The sequence below is a fragment of the Rhinichthys klamathensis genome, unplaced genomic scaffold, assembly GCF_029890125.1.
Source record: "Rhinichthys klamathensis goyatoka isolate OS25496 unplaced genomic scaffold, OSU_Roscu_1.1 h1tg000045l_1, whole genome shotgun sequence".
NCBI classification, from domain to species: domain Eukaryota; kingdom Metazoa; phylum Chordata; class Actinopteri; order Cypriniformes; family Leuciscidae; genus Rhinichthys; species Rhinichthys klamathensis.
Genome location: NW_026606592.1, coordinates 915,614 through 930,482, shown reverse-complemented (window position 1 = coordinate 930,482; position 14,869 = coordinate 915,614). Strand labels below are relative to the sequence as shown.

The window sequence follows — 14,869 nt, the reverse complement described above, 5'->3', positions numbered from 1 at the left end:
GACGTCAGTGTCAGCTGTTTTTACACAACATGCCCTCATGCCGGCAGGACATACTTTCACAATAACATAGAATGTGATGAGAAGAATCAATCCTCTAGTCGACAACTGTATATCGAGTATCGACTAACCATCGGATCGGGTGGAAGCTTTAACAGTGGCAGTAAGCAGGCTTGACTCCTTTGGTGGATTTCCACGCCCAGCTTCAATCGGATGAAATCGTAGCTGGCAGCCGTTCAGATAAGGTGTGTGTTCCCTTCTCACTGCGGTCATTTTTCTGTTTTATTTGTTATCTACGTTGATAGCCTATATTTGCTCGTAGTGGTTTGATCATGTGAGTTGATGTGTTTTTGACTTTGTTTACATTCCCGGGTCATTCTATACTTTCAGTGGCGAGATGTTTTCACTCACATTGATATGGAAAAACTGATATAAACTCTGTTGTGAACATACAAAACAAATGAATGCTTAATTTTTTGCAATAATAGTATTATTGTTACTTGCATTTTTTACATTTTGAAAGTCTATTATGAAGAGAATGTATACGTATTTTTCTTATAATGCAGCCAGGTACACATTTTTAAATTGAAAACTTAGCAATTTGTTGTTAAATAGCCTATATTGTCTTTGACAATGAAATAAGTGGAATGTATAAAACATTATTTTACAGTTTGCATGTAAATATTTTGTATGAATAAGCTACTTTTTGAAAGAATCATTTATTTTCACCAGTGTTACTCTCTTATGTAATTTGTGTTTGGTTGTCAAAATGACAAAACCAAAATGTCTTTGAAAGTATCCATAATTAAGCGAAGAACACCATGTGAACCACTGACAAAAGAACACGACAGCCAATGATAAATAATATATTTTTTTGTTTCAAAAATACATTTATTTAATTTGACCTACATAAGATTTATTAATATAGCAGATAATTTTGATTGAGAAAAATAAAATCACATGGAAATGTGACGCAGTTGTAAAATGCCCCCCCTTGACTATCAGAGTAAGATTTACGTTAGGCTACACACCATATCACATGTCTGGCAATTCCACTGTTTATATATTGTGAGTTTATTAGGCTAATTATCACTTTTGTATCCATCCTCTTTTGGTGAGGTGCTGTTCTTATTAAATGTACTAATTTGAGATAGCTTATTTGACATGTTAATGTGCTGATTTTCCCTGATCAAGTGTGTATATGAAACTCATCACATCTTTTGAAGCATTTTCCATGATATCTAGGCTATGCCAATTGATTGGTCCAAAGAACAAAACAACAACATCAACAACAACAATTATTGTAAATGCAACCTTCTTGTCTGTGTGATAAGAACAATTCAAGATGATGTTACACTTTTGTGGCTTTTTAAAGGTTTGAAGGTCAGACACAGGTAATGATGGCCTTTAAGTAATGTGACACTCCCTTGCTACAAAATGACTGATACTGATGTGGCCAAAACTGTCAAGGCCAATAATGATCTCTTATAATCTTTAATGATTCATGAACTCTTGCCTAATGCATGCTGTTTATAGATGTCTTTTAGTCTCGCCCCGCTTACTCTCACTTGCTTTTAATGATAAGAAGGGGATTAACCACTTTTTTTTTTGTCTAATATGATTATCAATTAGTTAGCCTAAGCTTTACTGATGCTAGTTAGTAGGGTCTTGTAGGTTTGTTTGCCTTGGTTCAGAACATGCTGGATGAAAAGATCCACATGCTCAATATACACTCACCGGCCACTTTATTAGGTACACCTGTCCAACTGCTCGTTAACACTTAATTTCTAAGCAGCCAATCACATGGCGGCAACTCAGTGCATTTAGGCATGTAGACATGGTCAAGACAATCTCCTGCAGTTCAAACCAAGCATCAGTATGGGGAAGAAAGTTGATTTGAGTGACTTTGAATGTGGCATGATTGTTGGTGCCAGAAGGGCTGGTCTGAGTATTTCAGAAACTGCTAATCTACTGGGATTTTCACGCACAACCATCTCTAGGGTTTACAGAGAATGGTCCGAAAAAGAAAAAACATCCAGTGAGAGGCAGTTCTGTGGGCGGAAATGCCTTGTTGATGCCAGAGGTCAGAGGAGAATGGCCAGACTGGTTCGAGCTGATAGAAGGGCAACAGTGACTGAAATAACCACTCGTTACAACCGAGGTATGCAGCAAAGCATTTGTGAAGCCACAACACGCACAACCTTGAGGCGGATGGGCTACAACAGCAGAAGACTCCACCGGGTACCACTCATCTCCACTACAAATAGGAAAAAGAGGCTACAATTTGCAAGAGCTCACCAAAATTGAACAGTTGAAGACTGGAAAAATGTTGCCTGGTCTGATGAGTCTCGATTTCTGTTGAGACATTCAGATGTTAGAGTCAGAATTTGGCGTAAACAGAATGAGAACATGGAACCATCATGCCTTGTTACCACTGTGCAGGCTGGTGGTGGTGGTGTAATGGTGTGGGGGATGTTTTCCTGGCACACTTTAGGCCCCTTAGTGCCAATTGGGCATCGTTTAAATGCCACGGCCTACCTGAGCATTGTTTCTGACCATGTCCATCCCTTTATGGCCACCATGTACCCATCCTCTGATGGCTACTTCCACCATGTCACAAAGCTCTAATCATTTCAAATTGGTTTCTTGAACATGACAATGAGTTCACTGTACTAAAATGGCCTCCACAGTCACCAGATCTCAACCCAATAGAGCATCTTTGGGATGTGGTGGAACGGGAGATTCGCATCATGGATGTGCAGCCGACAAATCTGCGGCAACTGTGTGATGCCATCATGTCAATATGGACCAAACTCCCTGAGGAATGCTTCCAGCACCTTGTTGAATCTATGCCACGAAGAATTGAGGCAGTTCTGAAGGCAAAAGGGGGTCCAACCCGTTACTAGCATGGGGTACCTAATAAAGTGGCCGGTGAGTGTAATTACTGTGTAATTATAATGACCACCACCCACACACACACACATAAACTCTTTCCTCTGCTGTTCTTGGCTTTCTCCGATATCTGATCTCCATAGATAATTCATGCTTTGGCCTCTCTGGCAGGGTTTGTGATGGTTGGGTGTGGTTTGTGCAGTAGTCTGGGCAAGCCAGAGGGTGTCTGTGCATGGTAAAGGAATGTTCCAGTTGTGCTATCAGTGCGTATACATTTGGTCAAAATGTTTTATGGTCTGCTGCTTTGGCAACCTATTAGTTTGGTTCCAAAACCAAGTGAGCTGCATACCTAGGATTTTAAGTTATCGTTTTCAAGACAGGTATTGCATCTTTGACAGTAGGGGAAGGCGTTATGATCAATATCATCATGATAACAATAGTTTTGTTTTTTTCTGGAAATATTTTGAGACTCCAAAATTTTTGATATTAGTGAAATTTCACAATTCTTCAATAAACCTCAAGAAACATTAAAATAAGCTGCATGCTTCTTTTTTATATCATATGTTTGTGTACAAATCACATCATACTAATTCATTCGAAATAGCCACTTTTAGGCCTAATGCATGGATCCAATATTGGCTCATTTGTTTTTTCCCGCTCAGTTTTACTGTGTAAGTAGGATCATTACCCATCCAATTACCATTTTTTTTATATTAAGTCTGTATACAAACTAAGCGTTACAATACAAACTTCCTACACTTATAATTGGTTGTTTATTTAGAGTTGGGAATTTTTCCTGCTTATTGAAAGTAAGAGCAAGTTTTGTTCATTTTCCTATAAAGTAGCGAAACATCAGCTCAGCTGATGGATAAAGTCGTGTTCATTTTGAATACAGATTTCTACGGCCTTTTACAGTTATTTATTGTGGTCATGTAATTGTTGTATTTGGATGTTTATTAGATGGTTTTCATTAATGAGTATTTCCTGGCTACAGTTAAGATAGCAACATAAAGGTTGTTAAAATAACCTTTATTTCAACAATATATCAAAATACTTAATTCCTGTGTGTTTTCATTGAAGGAAAAATTCATTCAAAAGTGTCAAGACATTTTACATGAGAATGTCAAGCCATCAATCCATGACCTCAAACATAACAGAGTTTGGGTGACGCAACAAAGCAATAACACAAAGCAAACAAGTAAATCAATTAAAGAATGGTTGAAAAAGATTCATGTTTTGGAATGACTAAGTTAAAGTCCTGACCATAACATAACCGAGATGAGGTGGCGTGACCTGATATTTGATTTGTAGAGGGAATGGTCCAAAATTCACCCTCATTGTTGTGATAGTCTTATAAGCAGCCACAGAAAATGTTGGTTGGTTGTTGCTGCAAAAGGAAGATCTACAAGTTATTTACTTACTTTTTTCTCTCAGGCACATTTTTTGATGTGGGTTTGTGTGCATTATTTGCACAGTGGCTTAGTTATCGTGACTTGTTTGTTTAGTTCAGACAAACTATGCAGCTTTGTTGCCCCATTGTCTGCAGGTGATTTGTTCAGATCAGGTGCTCTGAAATAGAGCAAGTCAATCCACAAAGGTAGCAACATAAAATAAGGAAAATAAGCACCTGCAGGTTGCTTTTAAACGTTCTTTACACATTGCATGCAATTTGTTTCCCCAGCGTTTCATGGGCCATTAAATATGTACAACAAAGGCCATAACCATGTAAGATTCAGTCTTTTCACTAGACCTTTCTCTTCCTGAAGAAAAACAAGATTTCTGTGTGATTTTCAAAACAGTCACCTTTTAGCTCTTCTACTAGCCCAAGAGGTGCAGGCAGGGGCAAAAAAAAGAGATGCAGGAGACAAAGTTATGGTATTAAAAAAATGAGTAGACCATATTGAACATTTTTATTTGCATCTTTCTCAGTGTCTGTTTAGATGGAAGACATAGACTGTAGATTTTAAATCCACCAGTCTGATGAAAACAAAGTGGCACACTAGCATAGATGACTTTTAGGCTATAAGCGGATATGTTCAGAGCCATCGCTTTATGGGCAGAACAAAAGTGTTCCTGGTCCTCAGATGAAAAAAACGTTCAATTAAAAAAAAAACAGAAATTTAGCATGATCATCTCACAGTGTTTGCTGCTACGACCTACTGACTAGCCAATAAAAATGCAACATGAAATTGCATATTGATCAACGCGACATGGTGCTAAAACTTAAAACTACTTACCACAAGCTCCACTTACAAAATTGGCATGCCAAGTTGGCCTCTTTTCCCTAACCATGACTGCATCCACAGGGCTCCAGACTAACTTTTCCACTGGTTGCACTGGTGCTACCAACTTTCTCAGTTGGTCGCACCAGCATATGATTTGGTCGCACCCTTTTTTTTTTTTTTTTGCTACATGCCATGGGATTAATCAATGCATGCTGATGAATAGTGGTTTTAATGGACCAAGGCTAGCAAAGGCTTTCTGGGTTGCAGCAGAAATACCTGTAATATATTAATTATCATTGCCAAATTTCAGGATTTTCATGGATTTTGCACAGTAATTTTAATCTGTAATTTTAAGCATTTTACATTTGAATTATATACAATCTATCTATTTACATTTGAATCATATTCTATCTATCTATCTATCTATCTATCTATCTATCTATCTATCTATCTATCTATCTATCTATCTATCTATCTATCTATCTATCTATCTATCTATCTATCTATCTGTCTATTATCATCTTTCTATCTTTTAAAAATCATTAAACATTCAAATGTATGCATTACATTTTAAAAGATTAGAGTATTATAATAAACTGATACAGATTTTTCGTTATCAAAGTTTATAGTTGTAACAAAAAGCAGAAATCTCACACTCCTTACCTTCTGCATTTTATAATAATTTCCTTTTCCTCTGTCGAGCGATCATGAGAGTAATTGCTCAACAGAGGAAAATATAACCGCTAAAAAGACGTAGGAGGAAGGGGCTCTGTGTTTCGTGAGACCATTTTTTATCATTTTTATATGCCTTAATTCGTGAATTCGTAATTGGCGCGTTTCACCATCAGTGTGCAATGCGCGTGACGTCTACGTTCGTCAATAAATAAACTGCACGTGTCTTGCGGAAGAACATTGTAGACGGAACTTCTCTCCGTTAATGTATGGCGAGTCACGCAGGCACTGGGCTACTCCGCAGCCGAGACTACCCCGGGATAAAATAGTCCGAATATAAACACTTATTATAGGCGTACCGTAGTGATTCAGAATAAGTCAAAAACAATTATTGCAGCAGCTGATACAACGGCGTTCTGTTGCTCAAGCGTCCACTCGCACAAATGCGACCACATAACATTTTAACTCGCACATTCTCAAAAAATGGTCGCATATGCGACCAATTTGGTTGCAGTCTGGAACCCTGATCCATATTCTCCTATTTTGCTTCCTCCTCTATTTTCAGTGCACATAAAAACCACAATTGCTAAAGTGCAATTCATCTTGCTCTATTTGTTTGTCACTAGCGCATACTGATGACATTCTTCTATACTAACTTACGTCATAGCCTAAATGCCTCCAAATATTCTGTTTCTCCCCCCAATATTCAGACTGGTATAGTCGACTCGACTGATATGGGTTCAGTGTTTGAATATTATGACATTTGATATTTGAAATTTGGTGACATTCTTGCCAACAGCTACTGAGGTTCACTATGGACTAAACCATTTGATAAGGCCAGAGAGGTGTGTGATGAGATTGAGAATGAAGCCGTGAAGTTTATTTGCATTAGGGAAGTCAACATAGATGGTGCTTGTTTAAATGCTTCTGTGGTGCTTTGCAAGCTGAAAGAAAAAATGGGAGTGATTATTTTTTTATTTGTCTCAATACGATTGAAAACTAGCCAATGCAAAATTTTCTGTTATGCTCTTTTTGCAGTGCCTTAATAATATAGCCTAGTTCACCTAAAAATGAACGTTCTGTTATGCATACTCATGCCATTCAGAACACTTTCCCCCCTCATCGCTCTTTTCCATAAAAGTGATTGTCAAGGTTCAAAACTGAAGCAATTGTTCTGTTGGATTATAAAAAAAAAGTTTGGGAGATAATGTGACGAAATGAACATCATCTGAGATGTGGATTTTAGATGTGTATGATATGATGATCTTGTGACTATGATACTTCCTTTTTTTCATAGAGGCTGGAGGGTGCATCATCTCTGATACAAATCAGATCTGTTGACTGCTACATGATTTTTCAGACAGTTCAGTGGAAACAAAACTGTAAGAGCTGTGTGATATGTAACACCTCAGTTGAAGGTGACTTGGGGGTGCCACCTCTGGTTTGTCAGTGTTTTCACCTTTAGCAGGACTATAGGCTTACACCACGTCTACACTGGACACGACGCATCGTTTCACGCAGTGGCGGAACTAGAGTTTTATACATGGGGTGGCCAGGGGGTGGCCACTGCTACTTTCGGGGGTACACAGTACACACACAGTGGAAAAGCTTGTGGAAGGAATTGGGTCACTCTGTTTGTGTCTATAAGTGTTGAACATCCAAAATATTTGCAGAAAACAAAGCTGAAGCACCAAGTAGATAAGATTCCGCATGTGTCTGTTATGAACTGCTGCATTTATTTACAATATATATATATATATATATATTTATTTTATTTTAATCTTTTATTAGATATAGCAGGCATCAAGCAGACATGTCCTTGAAAAAGTTAAACAATTTTATTGCCCATCAATATAAAATCTTATCCTGGGAAGATTAAATACAACATAATTCTTTCTTTATAATAATTTATAATAATTCTAATTCTAATTATTTAATTTATAAAAAAAAAAATTGTGTTCATTTTTGGGTGAACTATCCTTTTAATCTGGCAAAATCATCTCAACTTAAATTCCTGAATTGGGTATGTGATTGACTGCCTGTGTGTGGTAGATGCTCTGACCTGTTGCTGGTTCTGAAGTCTGACCACACTGACTCTGACTAGCCAGTGGTGATGCAAGGGCTGGGGGGTCTGTTTGCACCTGATCTGCCTGTCAGTCATTTAAAAAAAAGGGGGTTAACCTTGAACAAATTGCAACAAGCAAACTCAACTGATTTTGTTTCCTCAATATGTCCTGACCTGAGTAAGGGAAAATAAAGTGCCAAAGAATCCCATTAGGGAAAGTTTAGAGAAAAAAAATAATATATATAGCCTATTCATACGCCTATTCATTCTTTTTCTTACGAGAATAGGATAAAAAGTTTAACCTTTAGATATCACCATGAAAATTACTGAGTTGATTACTTTCATCAAGACAAACAAAAAATGTATTCCAAGTTTTTTTTAATTGTTTGTTAAGATGGACAAATTGTGCATAATCTAATTACGTATGTGCTAATTTGCATAAATACCACAACAGATCTAAACATTGGTAACCTGGCCCTAGCCAGATGAATTTCGCTCCGCTTCACTCACATCCATCTGGAACCTCTTCCATTGAGAGTGATTTCTCCAACCAACTTTATGGTTTAGCCAATCAGGACGCAGGGCGGGAGTTTCATAGATGTGACGTAGTGGAGAAGCGACCGTGAGACTGTTTTGATTCAGACAACAATGGCGGCTCGCATCGAGGAAACAAGCGTTAACATTGATGCTGCTATTTCATCCGTGTTGTCCAATCTACCTAATATTGTTTCATTAAAAGAACATCAGAGAACGGCTCTTAAGGCTTTTTTTTTTTCACGGGTTGGCTTCGGTGTGAGTGGTTGAAATAGCACGTCGATAAAGATGACAGACAAGTGGCTTATCCAATCATATGCAAGGATTTTTGATAAGGCCCAGCCTTCTGAAACGCCATTTCAATGGATCGGTTCCAGATGGATGAGTGAAGCTAGGCGGAGCGAAATTCATCTGGCTAGGGCCAGGTTAAAACATTGGGTCTAGCCAGGTGAAAATGTCTTGTTGAATCTTGTTGACACATAACAGTAAAATACTTAATGTTAAGGTCTGAATGCCCATTTAGGCTACCCATGAACATTAATACATAGAGGCAGGAAGAAGTACTTTAGAAACTAGCCTTTTATAATAATAAGAGATGGGGTTTGGGGCTGGGTCTGTGCGACTGTTTCTGGGGGACGAGTCTAAGGGAAGAACAGGAGACAAGGATAAGGAGAATGCAGAAGACAAAAGGTAAGTAAAATAAAAAGTGAATCCCCAGAAACAGATTTCGAAACTTTCCCCTAATGGGATTCTTAGGGACTTTGTTTCCTTACTCAGGACATAATGAGGATACAAAATTATTTGAGTTTGCTTCTGTTGCAATTTGTTCAACCTTTTTTTATAAAATGACTGGACTATGTTTGTGCTTATTTTAAAATAACACTGATATCTCTCCCTTTCTTTTCATGTTTAATTGACCCTGTTCAAAAATATGACAAATTTAAAATATGATTCCAATCATATTCATATTCTAATCATCATCCAATTACCAACATTTAACTCTTTCTCGCCAGTATAAAAAAAATGTGGATTTGGCAATTTTCACAATTTCATGGCACCCCAGAATATTTTGTTGTATGAATATCTGAACATACCAAAAGAAAGAACAAACCCTGTGCTTTTAAAACAAAAACAAAAAATAATGTTATTCTAGCTTCGTGCGTCTTTTTTTTAATCAACACTTGAATGTTGGCAAGTTTCATAAAAAGCAACATGAGCAAAAAGCAGAGAAAATCGCATTTTTATCAAAGACTACATCTAGATAAGATTCATAATGATGATCAAAACACAGTAGATCGAGTCCATCAACAACCTACACCCATAAAGCTTCATAGTCCTATAGTGATCGCATTATGATATCGCTTGTTTCTGCTCTTTGCCTGCGTTTTGATCTCCTATCCTCACATTAGAACAATTGTATACTGTAACGCACACACGGCAAGGTACTGTATATGCGTGTATTAGGCCTAATGTAGGCTATTGGGAGCAAACCACCCTCATGCTAAACCTTAAAAGCTTACTTCAAATATGATGTTTTCTTATTCGGTGAAGTTCGGTATCTTGCAACCAGGGTCCGAAATTAACACCCGCCAAGCGCCAAATGCGGGTAGATTTTCCGTTTGGCGAGTATATCTCAAAAGGCTATCCGCCCCACTGGCGGGTGAATGTTCATACCAAAATAGTAATGTAATTAGTTAACGTTAACGAGTCCTCTTATCGATGCTCCTGCTCCAAAGCGAATTTTTATCCCGCCATAGTCTTATTTGATCGGTGAGTAATGTAGACGACAGTAGTGCGTGTGACAGGGCGCAACTGAGGAACGAGCAGAGAGAGAGAGCCCCGGTCGCGCGCGCGCGCGCGCACTTTTTCTCTTCGGAGCTAAGCGAAAGTATAAACAAGGCTTCACCGTCTCCGTCCTAAGCGCTGTCTTGCTCTCTCTCCTTGTCACATATTAATCAAAATAAATCGACACGATGGTAAAAGGTCAGGAGACTAAAGTTTCATGTGGAGCATTCGGATATGTTTGTTTTTTCCTGAATTACTGCTGGGTGTGAATTGTGCTAAAATACCTTATCTTCTCTGAAAATCGTTCCGCACATTCAGCTGACATAAACCACACTTTAAATAAACGAAAAAAACCTATCCAGTGATGAAATGTTTTCTGTATTGACACAAATCTTGTGGGATGTCCTAGCTGCCGGGATAATCACACAACGCATGATTAACATCCGACAATGACACGTCCAATTCGCGAACTAATGACTCCTTTGAACCGATTCATTTTAATGAATGGTTAAAACAACTGATATTTCCAGTCCTTCAGTTACTAATCGGATCAGTCAGAGTGAATGGAGTAAAAAAAAAAAATAGGCAGAGTAAAACTAAATATTTTTTTTTAAATAATTATAATATATTATTATTGCATATATTTTATTAAATATACAATTAATACATTTCATTTGTACAGAACTATTTTCATAGGCACCACCACAAAAATATTATTTTAATGTGTGTAAATTGTGTAATGTGTGTGTAAATAAAAGTAAAAATGGAAAATAATAGACCAGAAATATGACAAAAAAATGTAAATATAGCCTATATATAAATTAATGTATATGTGACACAAAAAGGCTGTTTATTATTTTGGCCGGTACAAAATATGCTTGGCTGGTGGATTTTTTCATCTACCAGTCCCCGTGGCAGGTGAGTCAAAAAGTTAATTTCGGACCCTGCTTGCAACCATCTCTCGTCCTCGCTCGTCCGTTTGAAACTGCGCGCGCCGCGCTGCCGCGAACGTAATTTTTTTTAAAAATCAGCATCAGCAACTGCCAGTAGCAAATACAATTTTGGGGTGGCTTACATTCGCCTCGTTACATATCGATGACCCGTCCAACGGGGAAAAGCGATTAAATGCGCGCTTCTTACATGCGCTTTTTGAGGCACACACGCACACTAGCACACACACGCAAGGTCTCTCGCTCTCTCCCTCTCTGTCGTCCGCGCGCTACACAGTTTGAACATATTCACGTAGCCTTTCGAAAACCGGGACATTCAGTGTCCCGGGAGAGTGCATAAATTTCCCGGGACAAGTTATTAAAAAGAAGGACTGGTGGCAACCCTAGCCGCAACAGATAGAAGTTGTCTACTGGACGCGACAAAGCGACCTTTGCAAATCCATTCGTCCTTCCTATGAGAAGTATCGCAAGTGCTTGGAGTACGTCATAATTATAACTAGACATCAGTTTACTCTCAGGGATTTGTCGTGTCGCGTTGCATCACGCCGCTCGCGTCCGGTGTATACACGGTTACATTTTAAGAGTACTCAGTAGTATTGTTCCTTTGTGAGTTTTTCTATTTTGATGAAAATTATCTTTATTTAGTCAGTATTATATGGGCGGCAGTGGCTCAGTGGTTCATGTAGGTTGTCTACAAACCGGAAGGTTGGTGGTTCAATCCCTGGTTTCACCTGACCAAGTGTCGAGGTGTCCATGAGCAAGACACCTAACCCCAGCTGCTCCCGACGAGCTGGATGGCGCCTCATGGCTGACACCGCCGTCGGTGTATGAATGAGTGAGTGAATGGGTGAATGTGAGGCAAAATGTAAAGTGCTTTGGTGGCCATTGGGTCTGTGAAAGCGCTATATAAATGCAGTCCATTTACCATTTATTACATTGTGTCACATTCACACATATCATCATAATATGTCCAATGCAGGCTCATCGACAAAACATGCCTGTAGCGACATTTCAGCTAAATTATATTACATTGCTTATTGTACGTTTCAAACACTTTCAAAGTAAAATGTCCTGTGAGTGGTACTAAAAGTGTCATCAGTTTTACCTGAAACAGATGAACGTGAATCTGGCAATGTTATATTTCGTTGGTTGCTATAAGTATTGTGGCAGTCCGGAAAGGAAATATCCAGTGAGTGTCACTAAAAGGTTAATGCTCTATCACATTTGAAAATAGTGTACCACCTACACTAAGCCCTACTCTAAACCTAAACTATAGTGTTAACAAAAGCAAATCTAAGATAAAAGTGCATTTGTTGAAGCAACCATGTCATAGCATGTAGCTCTTTTATTGTGACTTGTGCCTCACATACTCAAGTGGTTTGGTTTACAAGTGCAATGCTGTACCAGGTGAGCGGCCAAGCAATTTCACTAGGTTAAAAAAGTCATACATCTAGAGCTAATTATTAGCTTGCAAATCATGCATTATGGTGAAAGTGTTTTGATGTCACACTCACAACATAGCCTAGTATTGGGCAAGGAACTGCATGGAATTAAGTTATTTATCAATAATCTGCCCCTCTAATCATAATTTGTGTAAAAGGGAATAAAAATAGTTTGTGTTTTACTGCCACTGGTGTTCATTTCAGCTGGAAATTGTAGTGAATTGTATGTATAGGTACATTTTGCCAAGGCATATTATTCAAATGAAATATTCCTTTTTTGTTGAAATATTCCTCATCATCGCTATCATTATCTGTATGCCTTAGGCTAACCTTTTAACCTTTCACACCTGTAATGGAAGACACTCTTTTCTGTGACAGCAGGACTGTAACCGTCTAAAAGGTTGTGGTGAGAGTTTCAAAGAAAACAAAGTCCAAACACATGCATCAAACAAGTCAAGACGAGGAAGAACTTATTATTAAGGGTGTGATGTAAAGTGGAGATTAACTAATTACAGTTGTTGAGCAACATCACAATTTGTCATATAATACAGAATATCCATAATTTAAATGCGTCACAATGTAAATAAATAATCTAATCTTTTGTTTTGCATCCATACATTTTCAAATAAAAAGTAAATTAAAGTAAATAAACAAGTTTAATTTTAGATTTCCATTACACGAGAGTAGATGTTAAAACTTCATGCTGATTCATGCTTTCGCCAAGATAAGCAACACTAAGACGTAGCTTTACAGTAAACTATGCTTCACCCATTTACGCTTCTTTCCATATGGTGGTGTGAGTATTTAATTAAAAAAGTGATATCTGAATGATCAAAAATAGGAATGATTATACAAATGTAAACACTGTTTTGAGAGATTACCAATTATGATTAGCCTATATTGCTACTGTTACAGGTTATACACTCACCTAAAGGATTATTAGGAACACCTGTTCAATTTCTCATTAATGCAATTATCTAATCAACTAATCACATGGCAGTTGCTTCAATGCATTTAGGGGAGTGGTCCTGGTCAAGACAATCTCCTGAACTCCAAACTGAATTTCAGAATGGGAAAGAAAGGTGATTTAAGCAATTTTGAGCGTGGCATGGTTGTTGTATTTCACAATCTGCTCAGTTACTGGGAATTTCACGCACAACCATTTCTAGGGTTTACAAAGAATGGTGTGAAAAGGGAAAAACATCCAGTATGCGGCAGTCCTGTGGGCGAAAATGCCTTGTTGATGCTAGAGGTCAGAGGAGAATGGGCCGACTGATTCAAGCTGATAGAAGAGCAACTTTGACTGAAATAACCACTCGTTAGAACCGAGGTATGCAGCAAAGCATTTGTGAAGCCACAACACGCATAACCTTGAGGCAGATGGGCTACAACAGCAGAAGACCCCACCGGGTACCACTCATCTCCACTACAAATAGGAAAAAGAGGCTACAATTTGCAAGAGCTCACCAAAATTGGACAGTTGAAGACTGGGAAAATGTTGCCTGGTCTGATGAGTCTCGATTTCTGTTGAGACATTCAGATGGTAGAGTCAGAATTTCACGTAAACAGAATGAGAACACGGATCCATCATGCCTTGTTACCACTGTGCAAGCTGGTGGTGGTGGTGTAATGGTGTGGGGGATGTTTTCTTGGCACACTTTAGGCCCCTTAGTGCCAATTGGGCATCGTTTAAATGCCACGGTCTACCTGAGCATTGTTTCTGACCATGATGTCCATCCCTTTATGGCCACCATGCACCCATCCTCTGATGGCTACTTCCAGCAGGATAATGCACAAAGCTCGAATCATTTCAAATTGGTTTCTTGAACATGACAATTAGTTCACTGTACTAAAATGGCCCCCACAGTCACCAGATCTCAACCCAATAGAGCATCTTAGGGATGTGGTGGAACGGGAGCTTCGTGCCCTGGATGTGCATCCCACAAATCTCCATCAACTGCAAGATGCTATCCTATCAATATGGGCCAACATTTCTAAAGAATGCTTTCAGCACCTTGTTGAATCAATGCCACGTAGAATTAAGGCAGTTCTGAAGGCGAAAGGGGGTCAAACACAGTATTAGTATGGTGTTCCTAATAATCCTTTAGGTGAGTGTATACTGCATGTATTTTATACATGCTGTATGTATAACATAGGCTAATGTATGCTGTACAGTACAAACTATGGTATGTATATTAACTCAGCAAAAAAAAGATATGTCCCTTTTTCAGCATACTGTATTTTAAAGATAATTTTGTTAAATCCAAATAAGCTTTACAAATCTTTTTTGGAAAGGGTTTATACAAT

At 38.3% G+C, this 14,869-nt stretch overlaps 1 protein-coding gene across 3 annotated transcripts in view; it reads left to right on the top strand.

Annotated features, from left to right (window-relative positions):
- The first annotated feature begins 200 nt into the window (after positions 1–200).
- The window catches only part of ccser2b (coiled-coil serine-rich protein 2b), a 102,055-nt gene continuing 87,386 nt past the window's right edge, over positions 201–14,869 (top strand). For all 3 annotated transcript variants that reach the window (XM_056247258.1, XM_056247259.1, XM_056247260.1), the window contains exon 1: positions 201–242. The gene's annotated coding sequence lies outside the window, so the exon portion shown is untranslated. The remainder of the gene's footprint in view (positions 243–14,869) is intronic.